This window comes from Pinus tabuliformis, chromosome 2_1, assembly GCF_031772625.1.
Source record: "Pinus tabuliformis cultivar Carrire ecotype Pingquan chromosome 2_1, CPIR1, whole genome shotgun sequence".
Taxonomy (NCBI): domain Eukaryota; kingdom Viridiplantae; phylum Streptophyta; class Pinopsida; order Pinales; family Pinaceae; genus Pinus; species Pinus tabuliformis.
The window spans coordinates 653213844-653235547 of NC_142299.1; positions in this window are offsets into that span (position 1 = coordinate 653213844).

Here is a 21704-nt window from a genome sequence, read left to right on the forward strand (position 1 = left end):
AGGTAGACTGTTTCTGTTTCTTCCTCTGCCTCCTTGAAGACTGCTTTTAACATTGGGAGCAATGGGTAGTTTTCTGTGGTATGATCTTTAGGGCATATGGCACAGGTCTTTACCATATCTAGCGGGCATTCCTTATGACTATGCTTCTTCCTGCATCACGAGCAAAATATCACCAGGTTCTCTTCTGCTTCAACCTACTTCTGCTTGGCTTGCATGATGTCTAATTGCATCGTCAAAGTTCCCAAGATATATGTTTTGAAATCCTCCAGCAGGTGGCTGATTTTTGCATGAGTAATGCTTCTGCAAGAGATTTTGTTGTCTGTTGTTGGGTGTGGAGCCTGATTATCTTCTATATTCAAAGGTATCGCCACATAGGACTCCAGTTTGAGCCCGTAAAATGTTCCCTGCAGGGGGGGTCCAGGGGGGGTGGCTGCGACCTTTGGGAGCCCCCCCCCTGGCGGGGGGTTTCGGGGGCAGTGCCCCCGAAGCTAAAAACAGCTGTAAAATTGCCTTGTAAAAGTATAGTAATTTCTAGTCAATCTGGGCCGTTCATTAGGCGGATGATCTGACGGTAGAACTTATGTTTAGTTTAGGATTTTTTGCCCTAGAAGGCAACCCCTCTCTTTGTATGAGGGTATTGTATTTGAGGCTGTGAGATAGATGTGTATTCTGTGTGCGAGAAACAGAGAGGTGAGACTGTGAGAGAAAATAGAGGATATTACAGCGGATTTGCTATAGGTTGTGTCTCTTCATTTTGCTGGATCTTAAAAAGGAAAGACTGGCTGTTCAGGGTGGACGTAGCCCAAACTGGGTGAACCACGTATATCTGTATCTCTCTTGTTTTGTGTGTTTTCTGTGTTTATATTTCTGAATATTTTATGTGTTCCATTGCTCCGTAATATATAATTTTCTAACATCTGTGGTGGTCATATCACGTTCTGCTGGTTTCAATCTCATACTGCCTCTTGAGAACCTGATACACAAATTAATAATGTTATCATAGTCTTCTTGATATATATCACCTTTACCAATAATATTTACTGTCTCTATCCATTGGTCTTTCATCGCTTTAATCATTGTAGTTTTTAGCACATTATCAGGCAAAGGCAGAGTTGTGTAGGGAGACCTTTGGAGGTTATATTGAAAACGCTCCACATACTCTTCCGACGTTTCACTAGGTCTTGCTACCATTTGGAATATTTCGTCTTTTAGTTCCCTAGATCTGCAATAGTCCTGATATTTTATAAGGAAAGCGGTTTTCATTTGATCCCAATCATTTATGGTGTCCCCACCTAGTCCCATAAACGAATGCAGGCTGCTCCTTTTAATGTAGAGGGGAACAACTTTAGTTTCTAGGGGTCACTGGTGTAATCATAACCCCGACATAATACATCAAATTCAAACAGAAATGCATCTGGATCCTCTAATTTGAGTCCATGAAAGGTGGGAATATTTTGTAGACGGATAGCTTTCATGGGTGCGTTGACATCTGTGTCAATGATGGGATAATGTAATGAAGAGGTCTAGGATGCTTGTGGACTGTTGGCCATTTGATCAAATATTTGCCAGTACCCTTCCGGGATCTCTGGAGCTAGAGAGTTATCCATAGGATGTTTAGAAGGGGTTGGAATGATCTTAACAACACTCCCTTGCTCTGGGATACTAGGTGTCCTTTTCTCGATTACTACCTGAGGGGATCTTGGTTCCTCCATTTCCCCTTGTTCTGCTCCTCCTTCATGAATATTACAAGAATTCCCTTCTTGTGAGGGAATTGGGTGCGAATTTTCAATTTCTTGAAAACTTTGCTCAGTTCCTTCCATTTTACTATGGACCTCAGCGTAGGCTATAGATGGTGAGCCTGTGGCCTGAAGGGAGATAGTAGGTTGTCTGGAAGGAATAGTTTGGGGACCTACTAATGGTTGAGATTCAGCTTTATTTAAGATGTTGTTGATGAAAGTTGATCATCCAAGGGTCGTCCATCCCATAGATTTTTCAGCTTTAGGATGTGGAATTGGAATGTTTTCGGGTCTTTTCTTCTTAGTCATTCATGCAAAAGATTCAAATGTTTATCTCTACCCTAAGTTCCTAACAATTATGCTGGAAAGCGAGCGGGGCAGCAGGCATTTTACATGCTCTGTATGCAGGTTCTTACCTTTCGTTTTTAATACCCAGTTCTCTCTCAACAAACAAACATCAAACACCTACTTCACTTTTTTGTAATTGTGCTGAAAAGCAGGCGAAGGAGAAAGAACTTTACTTTTTCGTTACATAGGTTCTTACCTTCCATTTTCAATACTCAATTCTTCCTCAACAACAATTCAGATATACATCACTCTTTGTAAATAACTACACTCTCCCTGGCAAAGGCACCAAAATGTTGGTTGATAAAAGGTGCCTTTTAAAACTCCTAATTATCCCACATTAATCATCAACCCGGGAAAGTCCTCTTATTTCAAGAGTGTACACAGTATGTGGCTGCTATTAATTCAGAGAGTAATGTTTCCTAAATTGTAGTATAGATATTTTAATACAAGAGTAAATGGATGCATCTAATAAGCTCCATTTGCAATTATTAAAGGAAATATCGAAACACAATCCTCTACCGAAATCAAATCTTACAACAATTCAAGTAACAACAACATCAACTGAGAGTACAGTAGCAGTAACTCATCTCTTCTTAAATGATTCAATCTAAATCAAACTTAATCTCCAGTAAACAATCCAAATAGTAATGATATCAATCTGAGAGTCCAATAGTGATAATCAAACTCTTTACAGTTGATTAAATCAATCCGAATACTTATCTAAATAACTTAATCTGTAATGAAGGTAAACTGAATCAAACGACAGTGCTGTAAATTGTATAAAGCAGACATATTTTGTCAATACAGGAAAATAATAAATAGCGAAGGAGATAAAATCACAGAAAGCAGGAAAACTATCAAGCCAATCACACTTGCAAGAATCAGAAATGTATGACACAAAGAAATTAGTTAAATCCACTAGAGATCGGGCCCTTAGCCGCCAGCAAACACTGCTAAGTTACTTCAGATAATGCGAGAGAACAAAAACTTCAATTATATATTAATCATCAAACTTAAGGAGCATTACAATATAGTCGTGTTCTCTCAACAATGACAGTCTGTAATTACAATTACAATTCGAAGAATAATAGAGATTCCCCTTCTTCTTACAGTCATCATCTTTTATAATCATAAAGGATAAAAGATAAATGGTAAATGCGATGCCTCAGGATCTCCTGATCCTGAGGGATTCGCAACCGATTTCTAACTTCAGACATCTTTCCTATTCCACATTGATCCCTCTGATTCGCTCTTAGCATTGTCCACAACTGACTCGTTCCTTCCTTTGCTTGTCGGATTTTGTGGTTCCAACGTCAGGGAACAAGAATAGTTCCTTATGTTGCTTTCCTACATAAGGAGGGTAAAAGTTATCTAAATCGTAAATGCAAATAATTCCTTCATTTCTTACCATAATTCCTCAATATATTAGCACATTAAGATATGGAAAAGATAAGAATCGAGGAAAAAGATGCTGAGATTAATAGTAAATACATATCCATTTTGTAACTCAACAATAACTCAAATTCAGAGGAAAATATGTCATGAAAAGAACATCAAGGACAAGCAATTTCAAGAAGGTGATTGGGCTTTGTTATATGATTCCATATATAAAGAATTTAAGGGAAAGTTAAGGACCAGATAGTTAGGTCCTTATGTCATGGAGAAATGTCATGATAATGGTTCATTGCAGATCAGGACCATAGATGCAGAGGCAATTCCTTTACTTGTTAATGCGCACAGATGGAAATTTTACAAAAGGGCATTTTCAAAGCGAGAGTTCACTGATGGTATCAACAGAACAATGATGGTGGTGGACAAAGTCTCAGGTCTTACCTCATCAAGGCACTGAGAAAAAGAAACAAAAAAGAAAAAAATAAGGAGACTCGGGTGAAAACCTCCATGAGGCACCTAAGTCCCACTATTGAGTTGAAAACCTCTCTTGAGGTGCCCACGGAAAACAACTAGGATGGAAACCTCTTGGAGGCAGACGAGTTTTTTTTTTTTTTGAAAGAAAGAAAAGAAAAATCATGAAAATATTGTTTGTAGGTCAGTAGGAGGACGATCAGAGAATGAATGGAGAATAAAAAACGGACCTATTTAGATCATATTTGTATTTCACCATTCATTATCCTTCATCATTCCACCATTCCTTTCATTTTTTTCACTCATTTTCCTCAGTTTACAAGGGTTTTGTGTTTTCTATAGGATTCCCTGTAAACCTACAGGATCCCCTGAAAACCTATAGGATGATCCTGTAGGAATTACAATGACTTGGTAATCCTAGAGGTAACCCTAGGGCAAGGAAATGACCTGCCCATGTCAAAAAAATAAATTCCTACATCACCATCTCATAATCCACCTTGATCGACCAGGCATTCATCATTTAATAAAAATCAGTTTTTAAAAATTTACAGTTTCCAAGGAGAAAACACAAAGAAAAAGGGATGATAGAGAGCAAGGGGATAGCACCTGAAGGTTATTTTTCATCATGCACACACCCATAGACCTCCTCTCTATCCATACTCATCATCCTCAGGACCTAGCGGTAGAATATGATTAAACATTTTGAGGGAGAAGCAGCTACAGGACACCCTGTAGAAAATCCTGTAGCAGCATATCCCACAAAACAGAAATCATAGGTTGCTCCAAGTCAAGCATGAAGATACAAATGTAGAAGAGGCTCCTCCATAGCCTAGCAGCAGTAGCATCATCATCATCATCATCATCAACACCAGGTACCTGCACAACAAAGAAAATCATCAAAGGACAATAGAAAAAAGGAGAAATCACATGCAACCAACACATAGCAAAAACCTCATTTCTTCAACAAACTGCAACAAGGTATTGTTACCACATGTAAGCATCTCGTTTCCACTCTCTCATTTGCATAATGTAATCAAAATATGTAAAAATTGTGAAGAACTTGCTTTATAAGTGAAAGGTGACTAATTAACATGGCCACCTTCGTTCAGTCAATGAGGACAAAACAGTTAGTCCTCACACACATGGCAGTAGTCAAGTCAAACGAAAGGAGGATGAAGTCGGAAGTAGTTAAGACTACAGATGCTCGAAGTGGGAGTTGATTACAAGCTGAGGGGAATGATGACGTGGTAGTGGGACCAACTGTTCAAAAATAGATATTCGTACGTCGAATGCCATCAAACCACCTCACTCAAATCAACACTAAGAGGAAATAAACATTGATCCCCATGCATAGATGCCTTCACATTCTTGAGGCTCACAATAGAAGATTTGATCTTGTTCCTCCACTAGCCTACAGGAGAGAAAAAATTCATTTTCTTCCTACGCACGACCTCCTACAGGATCCTACATGAAATCCTACAAGATCCCACACGGATCCTACAGGATATAGTTAGGTAGTCTACAAGATTGGCAGTGAGAAATGTCAGAGGAGGAAGCAAAGGGGTTGGATAAATCAAGCATTGCAAGGAGGTAGGCTCTACATTTCCTCCTATTTTTCCAAGTGAAAGGAATAAAAATATTCTAGTTTATTGAAATTGATTGTAGTATAAGGGAATTATATCCATAGAAATTTCAGTTCCATTTCCTCCTTCATTAAAATTATGTATTAGACATAGTTTCTACTCCATTCATCAGACAAAATGACAGGGGGGTTTAATAGAACGGAGCCCATCAACACTCTAAGGATTCACCAACACCTCCTGTGCTAGAAATATTCACAAGGCATAATTGGATGGGGTACTTTGAGAAATTGAGAGGGTATGATGATGATGTCGCAAAAGATTTTTCTCTCTCCCTCATTCCTCTGACCAGGATCCATGCCACTGCTGTGGTGAGAGGCCTCTCCATAGATATCACCGCTGAACTCATAAGAAGAATTACCACACTTCCCTTAGGAGTCCCTTGGAAAAAGGAAAACAAGGGAAATAGCCAAACTACAAAGAAGAAATTCTTTCTAGAGGGAGAGGAGGCCATGGAAGACAAGAATGGAGTGAGAAGAGCATGCTTACCATTCCCCTAGAATGAAATAAGACACCACCTTATAAAATTCATACCATGTGAAGGTAGGTAGAGTGTGGTATATGGATACCACTTTAAGCTTCTTGAAGAATTGAGGTTTGGAGCAGATACACCTCCTCACCACAGACTCAGCATACCCTAATTCCTTCTTCAATCCTTGATAGATAAGAGCATAAAAGTGAAGGAAGGAAACTACCAATAGCTGGCCCATCATGGGTTAATTAGAATCATCATAGAAGATGCCCTCCACAACGTTATAATTCGTATCACATGGGAAATGTTCAGAGACATGCATACAGAGGAGGATATAAAAGCCCTCAACTATGACAAGAGTCCTACTTCTAGTGAAAGGGATGAAGAAGACACTGAAATAGATGAAGAATAAGTAGAGATGGATGAAGAGGAAATAAATGAGGAAGAAGAGGAAGAGAAATAGAAGGAAAGTGGTGAAGAAGAAAAGGAATATTCCAAGGAGGAAACTTATGAACAAGGTGAGGATGTAGGGGGAGAAGAAGAGGAGAAAGGAAGAAAAGAAAAGAGGAGGCATAAGACAAGGAGGAGTGACCCAGGGTGCCTCCAGAACCCACTAAGAAAGAGGCAGTAGCTTCCCTCACTGCCCTTAGCACCCTTATCAAGCAAAAAGGCAAAAGATAGAGACAAACTCCATTATACCTCAGAACAAGAAAAAGTAGAAGGATATGGTAAGGAAAACCTCAAACTCCTAACAAGGTCCCTATTGTTATTGAGCACTCACCTAAATAGTAGGAGGAGATAGCTAATCTTATAAAACCTCAAGGAGGAGCATCCTTAGGACAAACCTCCCCTAAGTCTCCTATCACTTATGTGAGAAGGCTTGTGACTAGATCTTCCTCATCAAAGGGAAAATATATCCTATAGGATACACAGCAGGACCTACAGGAAGCAGAGGAAATCCTATAGGAAACTCTACTAAATCTACAAGAAACTCAAAAATTGGATAAGGAAGGGAGTATGCAGCAAGAACCAAAGAAAGGGGACATAGAGCTAAGGCAACCTAGTCCTTAACCTAACCTTGAATCTTACTACAAATTTATTGAAGGGAGTATGGTCATTGCACAAAAAATTGCCATCCCATTATTCTTTGAGCTTGAGAAAGAAAACATAGATGGATGCAAATTGTCAAGTCCAAGGGAATGGAGGAAATAGGTCACATGGAGGAAAAGCTCAAAGAGATGGGTAGAGAACTAAGCAAAAGGAGGGACAAAGAGACCATAATGAAAACTTAGTCAGAGGCAGAAAATGCATGGTTGAAAGGATAGCTGCAAGAAAAAGAGAGTCAATTGGAAACCATGGCTAGTCTATCTTTAGAGGCAATCTAGTGTAGGATGCCAGCTAAGTCCTATGCATTATACCTTAAGGAACAGTGGCTGCAGTTCCAAATCAAGACCCTAACATAGAGAGGAACTATGTCATTCCAAGATTATAGACAATTCATTGATCTTTGTGATCAAAGCATATTGGAGGATAGGGCTATGATCTCTGATTTCTACTTGCATAACATGTCCCTGACATATTTGAATGTATGGGACCATAATGCAAAACTAGGGTATTTGCAGTTGATGTGTTTGGAATCATGGATGAACTTTGAGAAAGCAAGGGCTACAGAAATGAAGAAGATATTTGCAAGGGAACAAATAGAGCCTCTCATGATAAGAGCTAAGAAGTCAAATCCAGTGGCTGTCATCAATACACATAGTTTAGTTGCAAATGATCCTCAAGTCTCACCCAGGTATCTTGCTACGCAAGACCAAGCAATTGGACATTTTGAAGATATGTTCAGGCTGTTAGGGGATGAAAGCATGCAATCTTGCCAAAGGATATGGAATACTATGCCATATAAATTAAGAATTAGAGAGTATTGTTCTCCTCAAAGAATGAGAGAAGCACTGAACATGACACCCATGTACAAGAAAACCATCCAAAGGCTCAAAGTCAATTGGATTGGCTTGAGACTCAATCGACCACTGCTCTTGGGGATGTTAGAAGGAAGGAAGGAAGAGGAAGAAATAAAGCAGTGGGAGGAGATAGAAAGGAAGGCAGGATTCTATGCACAAGAAGAAGAGACTACAACAGAAGCATGGGATGTCATCAAGGCCACCAGGGATATGAAAGATATGGATATTGATTGAGTTGCTCAGAGAATAAGAAACACTTTCAGTAGGGGGTGATGATGAGCCTCGTCATTGGGTAACTATATGGACCTTAATTCACCTCCTGGCTTAGTCAAATCAACTCTTCACAATTTATTACATCTTTTGATCATATTTTTTTTAATCAGATGAGTCGAAGTGAGATATTATTCCTAGACGACTAATGTGCATTGAATGTAGGTATGTGAGATAAAATCATGGAATTTTGGCAAGATTAAAGACCGAAGCTCGAATGGGACAAGGAAGAGAGATTGTAGGAGGTAAATTCCCCTCATTTACTCCTCCCTCATTCAAATATTCCTCCAACAATCATACTAGCTCAGAGTACAAGCAGTCAAGTCATGAAGGTCAAAAGGTAGCAGAGCAAGTGACAGTCAAAGAGTTACTTTATCTCATGTTTGGGAGCCGAGACTCCCTGTATTTAAGGAAGTCGTTGGGGACTTTAGTTGTATAAATAAGAGGCCTAGAGCCTCATTAGGATTCGAATTTTTGTTGTAAAAAGAACTAGTTATTTTTGAGCTCTAGACTTGTGGAAGACATTGTTATGTAATTTTCTGTTTTGATAATGAGAATGATATTTTTCTTGATCCAACACTGAGTTAACTGAGAGGGTTGTAGCTCTTGGGTTAGGACACAAACCTAGCAGCAAAGGCTCCTCTTCTTGTATATGTATGCAGAGATTAATTTCATAGATTCGTGGTTAAATTGTCCTTAGAAGTATGTCATTGAAAGTAGTATTGATTTGATTAGTTTGATAATTAGTTTGCTTCCATTCATGATTTACGTCAACAGTATTTAGAAGGGATAAAAGGAACATAAAAAAGATGTCAATAGGTGTTTTCACCTCATTTCTTCCTTTAGGGATCATGATTTGAAGGAAGGACCCCTATGGAGCCCCAAAAAAGGACAAAATTCTACTTTCTCATAGTATTTAGCATTTACTTTGCTTAAGCTAGCATTTAACCAGTTTGTGAATATAGGGTTTAGCTATCATTTCTTCCATCTTCAGTATTACAATAGATATCATCAATTATTTCATCTTATTCTACAAATTTTCCTCATGCGTGAAGTAGACAACTAGCTCACTAAATTATGTTTCTCTAGTTTATTGAAATTATTCTTGTTTACATGATTTTTGGGCAAATATCATTGTTTGCTACAGTGAAGGTGTTTTAGAAGCAAAGAGATATAGTTAGAAACCTCCTCCCAACTTCATCCATCCATGATCATTCCTTTCTTTCACTATGACCCTCACCAATTTCATCATTTTTCAACAAACTCCTCCAAGCATGTTGAGCAAATCCAAACATCTCCCAACCTTGGCTTTGATTTCTGAGTGATCCGAGGAATTTTCTCACATCATTCCATCCACCAACCACCTTCCCTAAGCCTTCCAGTAGTTTCAGCACCCATAGTTTTATTCCCGGCTGTATCATGTAGAAATACAGGGAATCCTATAGGTTTTTAAGACAGCCTTTAGGTTTTCCTGTAGTGGCCTGTTTTGAGGCCGAATAGAGGGAAAACCTCTAGGAAGCCAGGAAATGTCACCTAAGGGTCCCCCAAACCTTCCAACCATCCCCCAACATCCCTAAGCCACCTGCCACTTCACCAAGAGAGATTATCTTTCACACTTCTCCGTAAAAAGGGAAAGAGACAAAAATAAAAAAATTGATTTGTTGTAGCCATTTATAGGCACAGTAATAGAATGTTGATGCTTTGAATTTACATGCTTATTACAATTGAATTTAATACATATTAATCTAGCATTCCTTCTTAAACATAGTCTCTTAGCAGTTAGGTAGGAAATTGTGTGTTTTAGCATTGGATTTCAGTATTTTTCTTTACTGCAATAGACAAGGTTTCTCTTAGAGTAGATATCTCTTTCCCTCATCAGTAACCAAGCTTCTTCTAAATCCATAGAAGTATGGATTGAAAAAATCTAGTGGTATCGCACCAGCTAAATAGTCACAAAATGCAGAACCATCACTTTTACCTGTGTATACAACACTATCACCTCCAAGTTTGTATGAACCCCAGGTTGATAAAGTAAAGTTGGTAGCCCAAGGAGTTGCAACATTCTTACCACAATATTGGTGCTCATTAGCAACCAAGCAATATGAGGTCATTCATAGCCAAGAAATTACAATTAACAAGGAACAAGATCCACCATTATCGAGTTGTGGGAGACAAATATTCCTATTTTCTAGGGAGTTACTATTAGGTATTGTCTACATGTAAAAGAGCTCATTAGGATTCAGGTTTTGTTTTTAGATAGATAGCTATTGGGATGAAGTACTTGGCACTATTAATTTTTGACTATTATGTGATGTATTAGACATTGATGCAGTGGTAATGAGAAGTTTCTTATTGGTTTGTCATTGAGTTAGTTCTAGAGGAATGACGCCCTTAGATTTGAGCCCAACCCCAGTGGTTTAGGTCCATGTTGTGTATTTATATCCTTCTATTTAAGAGTGCTTATTAGTTTCTTGTATTTCATTAGAGAATAATCCATCAAAAATGTGTGATTACAACCTCTACCTCATCTCTCTCATGGGGGCATGAATAAAAGGATTTATAACCAGAGTAAAGATATATTACATTTATGATTTCTTGGAAGAAGATTTATGTTGGTCGTCTTGTTTTTCATGTTCTTATTGTAGCTTGGGAATTGATTTACTGATTAGATCATAGTTTTGGCATATATTAGGTAGCATTTAAATTCAACTCATATTTTCCACTATTAGTTGTTTCGTTTTGTCAATGATAAATGGGTATATTCATTTGATGATTGCAAGGGTTGTTCAAATCAGTAGGAAAGGGCATGTTCAACAAATCCATATTGGACTTCCTCACCTTTTCTTATGAATAAAAAATTCTATCTGAAAAGTTATGTTGATGAGATCATTTTCCAAGATCACCGAGAGTATCTCTTCTAGTGCAAAATAAGCCTTCAAGAATGCTTTGATCCTGCCTAGGGAATTAGGCCACCCTTCACCCATCTTCCTCAACCTCCATCCACCTTTCCTTACCATGAAATTATCATTTTCACCTCCTAAACCTTCTCAAGGGACTTCTTGTAGCATTTCATTCCTTCCTGTAGCAATACAAGGCACCTGTAGCAACCTCTTATAGCACACAAGTAGCAGCCTATTTCTTCACTAGTTTTGACCTTTGCTACAATTGGGACTTAGTTTAGAAGTACGTTGACCACCAGTTGTGACTCCATGATTAAGGGTAGATCCTAGGCCACTCCAAACCCTTCTTTTGATTCACTGCAAAATATAATAATGTTAGCTTCCTTATCACAGATTTGGCACAAATATAACATTGATTTAAATGCAAATGTGAGCTAGTTAGATGATACATAACATATTGAGTTATGGTTTTGTAGGTTAGATTCTTTTCTACAAGCAGATTTGGTAGCTATATGGTTGATTGAAATATAATGTTGCTTCCTTTCTACAAATAGTATGGCTCTTGTATTTTCATGTCAAATTGATTCAATAACATTTGCAAGTTGAATTTAATATCACTCCCCTTTTCATAGTTAGTGGTAGCTTGTGAATTGCACCTTCATTAGCTAGTTTTCATTTTAGATCAGTGGAAGAAATGGTCTTGTAGAATGATTGATCAAATGTCCTAGTTGAGGGTGGCATGAGTAGAATCCCACCTATTGTTCATATAGCATTGGAACCTGGAAGTTTGTATGAACCCCAAGTTGATAAGGACAAGTTGAGGATCCCTTGGGAGTTTCATCACCCTTGGTGCAATACCATGGCTCACCACTTTTTAGCGTCGTTTCTGGGGAGCTGTATAGGTAGATTTTGTTTCTGCTTCAACATTGCTTTCTATTTTTGATATAGTTATGAAAAAGTAATACAAAAGAAAAAGAGAAAAAAATTATTTCATGCCTCATAGGAGTAGAGATACTCAAGGAAAATTCTTACGAAAGAACCCCACACACTCAAGCAGTCAACCTTCACTCTTCTTCAGTGACTGCGAAACTTCCCTCTTTGACTACAAGGTAGTTAGAAGACCCTCTAGGTGAGCAACTTGAAATCATTTAAGAACCCATTGGGGAATAAGAAGAACTGACTTCACCTACCCAACCTATGGTTTAAAATAGGAACAATGGGTTTTTTCATATTAGAGAGACTGAAGGAGAGGCTAGAATCAAGAATACAAGCTTTAATACCCTTCCACACTTCCATGGCTTAACCTTTGAGGATATTGATGCCTTCATGTTTTAACTTTTTGTTGTTTGTAGGACCTATGACTATACCTCTGATGACCAAAAGTTGAAGTTATTCCCCTCTACCCTTAAGGATGCAGCCTTCTACTGGTTTATGGGTCTGCCTAGGGTAGCATCACTACTTTGCCTCAAAGGCAACAAGACTTTAATGACAAGTACAGTGACTATTGTAAGTCATAAGAAATCAAGTAAAAATGTTTAGAATGACTCTTGGACTTTATGGGTCCCTTGGAGACTGTGAGGAGAGATTTCAAATCAATTATGGGAGGGTCAGATGCTCCCTTGATCTTGAATCACTCAAAGTAGTAATTTTGTGAGGGATCAGGAAAGACATGTTGGATACCCTCAAAATGCTGTCTGGGGGAGATATCCATCAGTTATCCTCTGATAACATTAAAACTCTGTTTAGGAACCACTCTAGGGCTACTAGAAAGAAGGGTAGGGCTAGTTAAGGCTTGGACAATTCCACTCCTTCTACAACATCCATCAAGAATGAGATTGGGAACATGTTGGAGGACTTTAAAAGTGAAACAATGTATACCTTTGCTTTGAAAGTGGATACCAGGTAGATCAAGATGAAACATGAGGAAGTAGAGAGAGCCCTAGCTTTTTTATGCCCTAAATGCACTAGAAGGCACCTAAGAAATGAATGCCCATTAAATGTCATAAAGGTATGCTTAGTCTATGATGAAAACCATGCCAAAAATAAATGCCCTTATTTTACTGGTTTAAAAATTTTATACCAAGAGGCAAAAGGTGGGGATGAGTAGTTCTATTATATAAATCAAGGGAGGCCTCAACGACCTCAACCGTACTAGGATGGCATGCGAGGTGTATCTTACTCTTATTACCATCCCAGCTAGAATGCACTCTTTCCGCCCTACTACTCTTCCACTCATCCATCATGGTCCACCCATCCTTCTTGGCCTTGTTCTCCTAAATATCCTCCTCAACCTGTCAGTCAACCGTTTCAGCCATATGCGCTGCAACATCCTAAATGGAATAACCAATCACAAGGGTGGAGGAATCAACTCAACTAACCTCCTTCTTTATTGCCTCCACCTTAGTCTCAACAATAACTCACTCATCTCTCTCCACCCAAGAAACCTTAGATTCCTACTCAATCTAATACGAACCTAAATAAGAAATACACACATCAGGTCTATAGTGGAGAGACATCTTACCGTACCTATATTGTGGACAAAGGCTATCAAAGAAAAACACATGAGAAGGTGGATGATTTCTTAAGGTAAAATAATTTCTACAAATTTGGGCACCCAAGGGATATAGTCACTAATCAGGGCGATCAATTCACATCACATTTGATTGAGAATCTCCTAAGGCATCATAATATCAAACACATAACATCTTTTGCGTATCACCCTCACACAAATGGACAAGTAGAGGTTACAAATAAGGCATTGGAGAGAACCCTAACTAAGGTTATGAGAAACAACATCAGTGATTGGGAAAAAATATTAGTGGAGGCCACTTGGACCTATAACACCACTTGGAAGTCAACTACTAGGTTCACTCCATATGATCTAGTTTATGGGAAGAAAGTTGTACTTTATTTTGATTTTGATTATAATACCTTGAGAATGGAAGCCCAATTAGACTTATATGCCACCAAATCATAATAAGAGAGGTTGCTCCAGCTAAATGGCTTGGATGAGTTCAAAATTCAGACCCTCCTCCACACTAAAGTGATACAATTGCAAAGGAAGGTATAGAATTATAAGCATATCAAGCAAAAAAAAAAATCAAGAAGGGGATTGGGCATTATTATATGATTCTAGGTTCGAAGATTTTAAATGAAAATTGATGAAACTCTAGTTAGGCCCACGCCTAATAGAAAAATGTCATGACAATGGAGTTGTTCATATTAGGACCATTGATGAGGAAGGGATCCCCTTGCTTGTCAATGGTTACAAGTTGAAGTTATACAAGAAACCTATGTCAAGGAAGAATTCATTAGTACAATCATTAAATAAGTCAATGTGATTGGGATTTTCATAGCTACTAGTTTGCAACAATCTTAGATATTTTTGTTAAAAAGAAAGAAAAAGAAAAAAAGAGAAAAAGGAAAAATTCCTGGATGAAAACATTTAAGAGGCATCTAAGACCAACTCCAGGGTTGAAAACCTCTCTGAGGTAGCCCAGGAGGAAAAAAAAGGAAAGAAAAATAATAAAGATCCCTAGGTGAAAACCACTATTGAGGCACCTAGGGCATGAGTACAAGTTGAAAGCCTCCTTCGAGTTAGCCTATTTGTCTCAACAAAAAAAATAAAAAATAAAAACAAAAACACAAGAAAATGATTGCCACCATGTCGTTGACATTTTTGTCATTTTGCAGGATTATATATAGTGGAAGATTCCATGGTTATAGGGCCAAAATTATCAATATTTATTTCATTCTTCCATCCATACACTTCCTATCCATCATATTCTCTCATGTGATCACCTCTATCCACCATCCCATTAGCCCAAAATTCAAGTTTCACCCCCTCTTTGGACTGTTATAGGAAGGACCTGTAATTGCTATAGGAGTTTCTTGTAGTGCTACTGGAGGGTTCTTAAAAGTTACTAGAGGGAGATCCGAGGACAAACACAACCCAACAAGGACCCTATGACCTCGTAAATGAAGAAGAAGGCTCCCCCATCATGGTGCATCATCCATATATCACTCATCGACCTCACTTCATAAAGAATTCACTCAATTCCTCCAATTTATCTTACCCTTGTAAAAAATTGAAAAAAATACACAGAAGCCATAATCTTCATTTATACAAGTCTACACTACTCCCTCATGGTCCTAGAATTGTCCTTGAGACTTTTTAACACTTCTCTCATTATCCCCATGTAGATTGAAGACCCTAGAGGAAAAGGAAAATATTACTACAGGAAGGAAACGTCCTCCTATAGCAGCATATGAACACATCATAGAAAGCATTGAACTTGTTTTCTATCATTAGAGGGGGTTGATGGAAACTTATGAGACCACTCTGAAGTAGTCATATCACTCTCAAGAGGACTCTCCACCAGTAGTAGCAACTTTAACATCAACAAGGTAACTATACACGCAACAAACACATCAGTCAAGTATCACGAGGAGAAATGAACAAATACACAGGAAATAAGCCAGCAAGTCAAGACCTTTGATGCAAATGATATGGTCCAGCTCCAACATGCAAATCCCTACAACAGTTTAATCATGATGTAGGAATAGGTATGGAAAACTCTTACCACCTCCCTATGTGTGAATAATGGAAATGTGTAAATGTCGAGAGGGGATGTTTTAATAAGATAGAGGTGGCCAGCTAACTTGGCCACCCTCAACTAGTAAACTAGAAGTGATGGTAAGCACTCATGTAACGTGGAGATTTCACATCAGATGAGTTGGGATCACAAATAGTGGTTGGTTATTATGAGAAAATGAGAAATAATTAATCAAAGTGGGGAAATATCTTGAAAAGAGGAAACCCCATGTGACTACGAGATCACCAATGCTCCAAGCCTAAACCAAAAATGGAATATTACGTACTTGGGTTAGAGTTTTTTTGCATAATTTCTCATTTGAAAATTAGTTAGGGAGAGGACAAGCTTGGGGTTCCATCAAGGAGTTTCGAACCCCATTCCACAATTGCTACAAGAAGGAGCTATAGGCAAGCCTGCAACTGCTACATGAGGGGCAAGAGATTGATGCTACAAGAAGGTTGAGAAGGTGGAGGAAAGCCACATAGGTTTGAATTCATCTTCAAATTACCACCTTCATCCTACACTACTTGACAAAAATTAAGTGTCACCATCTCCTTCATCCATCCATTAGATTGCATAGAAATTTTACTTCAAATTCTATAGGCAGCGGAAGTCTAATTTTTATGTTAAAAGGTATTTTCCAGTAGTAGAGTGATGGGAATATAGGAAATTGTCATTAACAAGGAATTTTTAACTCACTGTTGCCACTGAATTACACAGTGAATGTATAGAAGAAGTACCTCTCCTTCACTTAATTACAAATATAGAGAAGGGATGGAGGGAGGATTTAATAGGAGGGAGCCCTCAGAAACCAAGGGAATCCACCTACACCCTCTTGTGGTAGGCATTTTTAGAAGGCACGAGTGGCTAGGATTATTTGAGTTATTGAAAGGGTATGATGATTACCTTGCCTTTGAATTTTCCATGGCTCTGAATCCACAAACAAAGGGTAGTTCCACCACTACGGTGAGGGGTTTGGCTATCTCTCTCAGCCCTGACATGATTAGCATAGTAGCAATGCTACCTCTAGGGACCAAGTGGAGAAGAGAGGACAAAGGCACCAATGTCACTACTGAAAGGAAGTTCTTCACTGCCAATGAAAATCCTATTGAGCACAAGAATGGAGTTAGGATAGAAATCCTACCTTATCCTTGGGATGAGGTGGCCTACCATATTCTGAAATGCATATCTCGCAAGGGAATAATGAGTGTGGTATGTTCTTACCACTTTATATTACTTCATTAACTAAGGTTCCAAGAATAATTGCCTCTTACATAAAGACATAATGTGTCATACTTCATCCTATAGTACATCAAGAACATGAGTCAAAAAGTGAGAGAGGGAAAACACCAAAACTTAGGCCACCATGGCCTCATTAAACTGATAGTGGTGGATTCCTTGACCAATTTGGGAATCCCTATGCTTTGGTCCAAATTCATAGACATGAAGAGAGAAACCTTCATTGAGACACAAACCCTCACACCAGGTGAGAACCCAACCTCTAGCATTGGGGGAAGAGAGGGAAAATTATATGAAGATGAAGAAGCAACAATGGCAGAAGATGAAGAAATAGCAGGGTTAGAAGAATAGGAAAGAGAAAGAGAAGAAAAAAGGAAATTAGAAGAGGAGATGAAAACAAAGGAGGAAGAAGAATGAGAGGTAGAGGTAGGAGGAGAATAAGATGAAAAGGAAGAGAGGGAGAAACAGGGAAAATCAAGTCCTAAGAAGACTATTGAGCCCAGAGAAACATAGATACCTACAAAACAAACAATTTTATCTCCGGGAACCACCAAACAAGAGTTAGATGCAACTTTAGCTACCTTAAGAACCCTAGTCAAACCTAAAAACAAGAGACAAAGGAAAACTCGCATATATTTGAAGACCAATAAAAGCATGAGGATCGAGCAAGGGAGGCCACAAAATCCCATAAAGCTCCCCATAACAATTAAGGGGTCCCCAAAAAAGAGTGAGGAGGTAGGACCAACTAAAGGAATAAATCGATGAGGCCACCTCTCCTCCTATAACATATGTAAGGAGGCCCACCCCTAGGTCAACCTCATTCAAACAACTGAAGACGCTAACAACCCTCCAATAAGAAGAAAAGGGAATCTATAGGAGGGGCAGAGTATGCTATAGGAGGAACATAGTATGCTATAGGAGGGACAAAGGATTCTATAAGAGGGGTATAATGAGCTACAGGAGGGGAAGAATGTGATGTTAGAGGGAAAAAATATGTAGCAGCCTCCTGAAAAACATTTGAGAAGGACTTCACAGAGATCTAGGATCCTAGTACACAACCAAGCCTAATCTCCTACTACAAATTCATTGGAGGGAGGATTATTCCCAAAAAAATTGTAGTTCCAGTTTTTTATGAGCTAGAGACAGAAAGAGGAAGAACCCATAGGTGGATGAAAATTGCTAAGTCTAAGAAGGTAGATGATGTGGGCCTCATGAAAGAAAATGTCCTTCAAATGAGAAAATAATTAAATGGGATGATAATGAGGGAGTCCACAATGAAGGAGCAACTACATGCATAAACAAAATGGTTGAGAGAGGAGCTACAGGAGAAAGAAATCTAAGTTACCACCATGAATAGCCTCTCCATGGAGTCATTACAATTCATACAACCATCCAATTCATATGCACTCTTTATCAAAAAGCAGTAGATTCAATACAAAATAAAACCCTTAGCACAACATGGATCTAGACTGTTTAAGGATTTCAAACAGTTCATTGAATTTTTCAACCAAGCTAGCATGGAGGACAAAGAAAAATTGGTTTCATTTTACATACACAACCTCACTCTGACTGATATGAATTTTTGGGATGCCAATGCAAGATTAGGGGATACAAAGCTGATGGCCTTAGCAGCTTGGACGATTCGTGAGGTGGAAAGGGATGAGAAAGTGAAGAGAGTCATGGAAAAGGAGGAAAATGAACCATTATATATTAAGGAAGGGCTAGTGAGTCTAGTGGATGTCATTAGAAATCATAGAATCATCTCCAATGATGCTGACTTAGCACCTAAATACCTTTCCAACCAAGAAAAATTCCTCTTACATTTTGAATACACATTCAAGTTTTTGGGAATAGAAAGCCTGCAAGCCTTCAAGAGGAGATGGCATGCCTTACCCCACAACCTCCAGATCAGTGAATATCACTCTCTTGAACGGTTGAGGAATGCCTTGTCGAGGACACCCCTATACAAGAGGGTCATGCAAAGATTAAAATTTCAGTGGATAGGAATCAAGCTTAGTCCACCGTTGTTGCTAGGCCTACAGGAATGAAGAGATGACACATAAGAGCAGAAGGAGTGAAAAAATAGAAAAGAATGCAGGTTTCTATCCCCAAGAAGGAAACCATCTGAGTAACCCTCAGATGTTAGGGAGGCCACCAAGGCCATGAAACAAATGCACATATATGACTGATTTACTCAAAGGATGAGAAACAAATTCAGTAGGTGACTGATGATGAGGCTCATCAATATGTACATTATAAAGGTCATGATGCCATCCTTTAGCTTTAGAACCATCTCTTTCTCATATTTGTTTATACTTTTTGTTATATTATGCTTAGTGAGAAGGTTAAAAAAAAAATTCTATGTCATGTTGCATAATATGGCTTAATTGTAGGAAATGGAGAATTTTTGAGATGATTTCTATGCAAGGGATCAGAGTAGACAACATGGAGAAATTGTAGGGCGTTTTCCACCTTTTTAACTCCTTCAATCAACCTAATATCACAAGAATCTCTCTCATCAATGTGAGGTCGTTGGTAGCCAAGCAAGATGAGGTCATTGTCACCCATGTGAGGGTAATTAATGAGGACCAAGATCCACCATTCTCAAGTTGTGGGAGACAAATATTCCTATTTTCTAGGGATCTGCTAGTAGCTACCATTTTATATAAATAAACATGCAAAGATCTCATTAGGATTCAAGTTTTTTTCTTAGCTAGGTAGCTATTGAGCTCAAGTACTTGGCACTATTATTTTTTGACTATTATGTGATGTGTTAGACATTGATGCAATGATAATGAGAAGATGATTATTGGTTCATTAAGGAGTTAGTTCTAGAGGACTGAGGCTCTTGGGTTTGGGCCCAACCCTAGTGGCTTAGGTCCCTCTTGTGTATTTGTATCCTTTTAGTTCAGAGTGTTTAATAGTTTCTTCCATTTCACTAGAGAATAATCCATCAAAAATATGTGATTGCAACCTCTACTTGATCTCTCTCATGGGGGCATGAATCGAAGGATTTACAACCGCAGTGAAAAAATATTATTTTTATGATTTATTGGAAGAAGATTTATGTTGTTCATCTTCTTTTTCATGTTCTCACTATAGCTTAGGAGTTGATTTAATTATTAAATCAAAGTTTTGGCTTAGATTAGATAGCATTTAAATGCAACTCATTTTTTCCACTATTAGTTTTTTCATTTTGTCAATGATAAACAGGTATATGCATGTGATGATTGCATGGTTGCTTGGATATGCAAGCAAAAGCACCTTAAAAACCTCCATATTGGACTTCCTCACCTTCTCTTATGAATCCCAAATTTTGTGCAAAATGTTCTATTCACGAGATCATTTTCCTAGATCACTAGGAGTATCTCTTGTAGTGCAAAACAGACCTTGAAAAAGGATGTGAGTTTGGCTAGGGCCTTGGCCACCCTTCACTCATCTACATCAACCTCCATCCACCTTTCCATACCTAGAACCCATCATTTCCACCTCCTAAACCTCCTCAGCATCCTTCCTGTAGCATTACAAGTCTTCCTTTAGCAATACAGGAAACCTTTAGTAGCCTCCTAGTCCTGTAGCACACATGTAGCAGCCTGTTCCTTCACTAGTTTTGAACTTTGCTGCAATTGGGACATATTTTAGAAGAATTTTGACCCCGAAATATGACCCCATGATCAAGGGAATCTCCTACGCCATCCAAAACCTTATTTTCCTTCACTACAAAAAAAATAGCGTTAGTTTCCTTATCACAGATTTGGCACAAATAGAACATTTATTTATATGAAAATATGAGCTAATTACATGATATATAACAAATTGAGTTAAGGTTTGGTAGGTTAGATTCTTCTATGTAACTAGATTTGGTATCTTGATGGTTGATTGGAAGGTATTGTAGTTTCCTTTCTGCAAATAGTATGGATCTTGTTTTTTTGAATTGATTCAATAGAATTTGCAAGTTAAAGTTAATAGAATTCCCGTTTTCATAGTTAGAGGTAGCTTCTAAATTGCACATTCATTAACTAGTCATCATTCTAATTGAGTAGAAGGAATTATCTTGGATCACGATTGATAAAATTTCCTAGTTGAGGTTGGCATTAGTAGAATCCTCCACTATGTATATAACACTGTCAGTTCGAAGTTTGTACGAACCTCGAATTGATAAATAGAGTTGAGGAGCCCTTGGGAGTTTCAACACTCTTGGTGCTATACCAGAGCTCACCAATGTCTCACCCAAAAAAGGGCCACTTGGGTGCCCAAAAATGTTGACTCCAGTTGCCGCATGCCCTCCCCTTATTGGTTGATGTTGATGTCACTATCCTTTGATGTTTGGTCCAATCCTAAGTTGCCACTTGTCATCCTGTAGGAGAGAGAAGAGAACCTTTGAGGCCTCATTTTGCAACCATTTCCTTTGTTCTTTTGTTTTTGGCCTTACTGACCTTTTTCTTTATTTTTCCACAAAAGCGTTCAGACCGACTCTCCTCTCCCATACCCCCTTTTTATGCCTCTAGAAAATGACAGTCAAGTGGGCTCCACCCACTCTATTACATGTTGTTTCTTATCTGTGTGCATTCAAAACAATCCTTTGAGAGTTCCTTTCTAGGCTACCATTGTTGGGTGGAATCCACCGCTTAATGCATCCCAATTGTTTTCACTTGCACCACATTTAAAACACATGGGGTG